The sequence below is a fragment of the Ananas comosus genome, unplaced genomic scaffold, assembly GCF_001540865.1.
Source record: "Ananas comosus cultivar F153 unplaced genomic scaffold, ASM154086v1, whole genome shotgun sequence".
Classification (NCBI taxonomy): domain Eukaryota; kingdom Viridiplantae; phylum Streptophyta; class Magnoliopsida; order Poales; family Bromeliaceae; genus Ananas; species Ananas comosus.
The window spans coordinates 47,665-51,305 of NW_017893338.1; the positions used below are offsets into that span (position 1 = coordinate 47,665).

General features: G+C 47.0%; 1 long non-coding RNA gene across 2 annotated transcripts; it reads left to right on the forward strand.

Moving 5' to 3' along the window:
- Positions 1-2,075: 2,075 nt before the first annotated feature.
- LOC109705678 lies at positions 2,076-2,975 on the forward strand. Of its 2 annotated transcripts, none has more exons than XR_002214844.1 (5): positions 2,076-2,244; positions 2,394-2,487; positions 2,573-2,642; positions 2,733-2,807; positions 2,922-2,975. It is a non-coding gene; the product is annotated as an uncharacterized LOC109705678 (long non-coding RNA). The 2 variants fall into 2 exon arrangements; XR_002214845.1 differs by having other exon boundaries at positions 2,576-2,642.
- Positions 2,976-3,641: the final 666 nt, after the last annotated feature.

The following is a 3,641-nucleotide window of genomic DNA, read 5'->3' on the forward strand; positions in this document are numbered from 1 at the left end:
CCCTTCTGTAAACTTAGTGGGTGGACCGATGATGTTGAGGGCGGCACCCACTGAGGACTACTTGTTTTACAGTAGTTCTCACGCCCTGTTGTTACCCCGTTTTTGTAGAGCCATCATCTTCGGTTGTTGCTGTTGCCGATCAGGATCGAGGTAAAGGCGTCGCGAGTTAGAGCCCTACCAGACGAGCCAAGCTAGAGGTGTCCCTATAGCAGATAGTTGTTTTTGTTGGAGTTCATGACATACAGACGTTTGACTCGCCAGTGCGAGTAATTTTGTATCTGGGTTTTGGTGTATGTATATGGAACTCGATTTGTTTCTGTTACTGGTTCTTCTAGCAGCTCTATACTACTGTTTGTAGTATTGTATATTTTACAGGTACAGCTATCGCTTCGTATACAGGGAAAATTTTTTTTGTATACGGCGGATTTGTCAGCGTGCCCGGGGAACGTGTAATCTGGGTCATGACATACGATCCAATAAACCGGGGGCTCAACTTACCCCGAATCCCGAATCTCTTAATCCCTCTAGTCGGCGAGACCTTCAAGAAAATATGGTCACCAACTTGGAACTCCAAGTCTCGTCGCTGTCGATCAGCGTAGCTCCTCTGTCTATTCTGTGTCGTCAAAAGTCGCTCCCGAGCAATACGAACTTTGTCCTTAGCTTCCAGGAGCACATCAGGGCCTAAAGCCAATCTCTCGCCAACTTCACTCCAATAAAGCGGCGATCTACACTTCCGTCCATAAAGTCGGTGCCATCTTGATGCTTACTTGATAACTATTGTTATAAGCAAACTTCGCCATAGGTAGATGCTGCGACCATCCTCCCTGGAAGTCTATCACACATGCTCGGAACATATCCTCTAAGGTCTGAATGGTGCGCTTCGACTGCCCGTCACTCCGAGAGTGGAAAGCAGTGCTAAAGTCCAATCGGGTGCCCAAGGCGTCCTGTAGGCTCCTCCAAAAGTGAGACACAAACCGAGTGTCTCGATCCGATACGATCGATGTAGGCACTCCATGAAGTCGCACAATCTCGTCAAGGTACACTTGTGCGAGCTTCTCCCCAGTCCAAGTAGTATGAATAGGTATGAAGTGCGCCGACTTCGTCAACCTATCCACGATTACCCATATAGCATCATGCCCGGCCTGAGAGCGAGGCAATCCTGTCACAAAATCTATGGTGATCTTCTCCCACTTCCACACAGGAATAGGCAAACTCTGATGTTTCCCCGCGGGAACTCAGTGCTCAGCCTTTACTTGTTGGCNATAGGCAAACTCTGATGTTTCCCCGCGGGAACTCAGTGCTCAGCCTTTACTTGTTGGCAGGTTAGACAACGAGCTACAAACTCGCCAACATCCTTTTTCATCCCGGGCCACCAATAAAGCAACTTTAAATTTTTATACATCTTGGTGCCTCCCGGATGTATAGCATAGGGCGCTCGGTGCGCTTCTTGAAGAATATACTCTTTAATTCCCGAATCCGCCGGTACACAAATCCGTCCACAGAAACGCATCAATCCTTGGTCATCCACAAGGAATTCGCCGATGTAACCATCAACCATTTTATCTCTAATCTTTTGCAACTCCACACCGGAAGCTTGCTTTTCTTTAATCCTATCCACAAGTATAGGTTGCACTACCAATGTCATCAATCTCAAAGGTATATCTGGAATCACCACTTCCAACTCCAACCGCTTCATCTGCTCGATCAACTGCGGTTGAGTAACAACATGGATTGCTAAATTTTCCGTTGATTTCCTACTTAGCGTATCCGCCACCACGTTAGCCTTGCCCGGTGTAATACACTGAACTTTTGCAAATTGCGGAGTTCGAGTATGTGGAATGGTGCGTGGATCACTCCTACATGTTCTAAAAGATTAGAACAAGTTTTTGGATAAGTTTGAGGATGATTGGAATGCTAAAAGTGAGAATTGCATCAAACAGGCGAAATCAGCCTTTTTCTGCTTGCTGTACCGGTACAGCCATTAGCTTGTACCGGTACAGCAAGGCAGAATGGTGGCAGCATGGGCTTTTTGGTAATTTCACCTTCTAATCTCTATCTATAACCCCCAGCACGACTCCAGGAGCACTGTGGAAGGGTCTGGAGTCCAGAGAAGTGTTCTCCCATCTTTCTCTTTCTCTCTCTCTAGGGTTTTTCTCTCTCTAGAGAAAAGTCGCCGTTTTGCGCCAATTTCGCGCCGTACGCGTCGCTCGCTGGTTGGGTGGACTAAGGGCCAGCTTTTAAAAGGTAAAAAGGATGTGTTTTGACTGTGTTTTCCATGTTTAATGCTGGGTGTTGCTGAAAGAGAGCTTTAGAGAAGTTTGTAGCTCAACTTTTCTCTAGTTTATGGTTTATTGTCGGATTTTGATGCGTTTTTGTTCCGTTGATTCCAGCAGAGTTTGTGAGGGTCTCCTGCAGCTATAGAGGAGATATCTAGCTGTGATTTACCCACTTTGAACCAGGGAAAAGTGGCCTTGAGGTCTGAGATAGGTATTTAGTCCACTAATGAAGCTATTTCGGATCTATTTGCGACGTAATCGAGTAAGTGATGTAGTTTGGACTTGTTCTTCCGCAGCAGGTTCTCGAACTCCTTGGGGTTAAGTTGGGGACCAGGGAGGCTAGCTTGGAAGGTACTCCAACTAAGGGTAAGCTGGAATTTCAGTTAGAAAACTGAATTCGCATGTTTCCGACTATAATGTTAGGAATTGACGACTTTGTTGCCGTTTTGGAAATAGTTCGCAGCGGGCTTGCAACGGACCTTCGGATTACCTCCGGCTGATACGTGAGGGATTTTGCAAGCTTAACTTGAGGTATTTATTGAGCCAAAACAGGGATTTCAGCTATTACAATGTACTAAGTGCAATTACACCGAAATTGGACATTTCGATCGTAATTTTGATACGATATTTACGCTTCGTGTTCAGCAGGATTGAGACCTAGTGGAGCTGAACTTTGGGACTCCTTGGACTGATTTGGAGCATTAGTACGAGGTGGGTCGGACCTAACCAGAGCAAGTGAAACTCCCCTATGTTCTATATGTATTATAGAAATGGTCTTATTGTGTGCTTATGTGATTGATAAAGGGGCTTGACATTCGTCATCATAATGTTGAACATATTCGAAATAAAGTCTCTATAAAGTAGAGAACACTTATCCATGAAAGTCTTTACATTTATATTCAATTCAGTTGAATGACTTATGAACAAGTGTAGGATGCACTTTAAAGTAGAGAACAATGACATTCTCTTGACTCTAACGTAGAGAACTAGACATGTCATGATATGTGAATTGTCGCATACTAGTGGATATAACTAAAGGCGCATGTGATTTAGCATTACCCTTACATGTTTACAATCTAGTGGAATACAGCTCTGTACCTAATTTTATGTGTTGAAAATTCCGATCTGAGGGTCGGAGGTAAGAACTTTACAATAAAATATAAAATTGAGACATTGGTCATATGGACTTTGCTTGCTTGCCAAACCCCCCGCCCCCCCCCCCCCCCCCCCCCCCCCCCCCCCCCCCCCCCCCCCCCCCCCCCCCCCCCCCCCCCCCCCCCCCCCCCCCCCCCCCCCCCCCCCCCCCCCCCCCCCCCCCCCCCCCCCCCCCCCCCCCCCCCCCCCCCCCCCCCCCCCCCCCCCCCC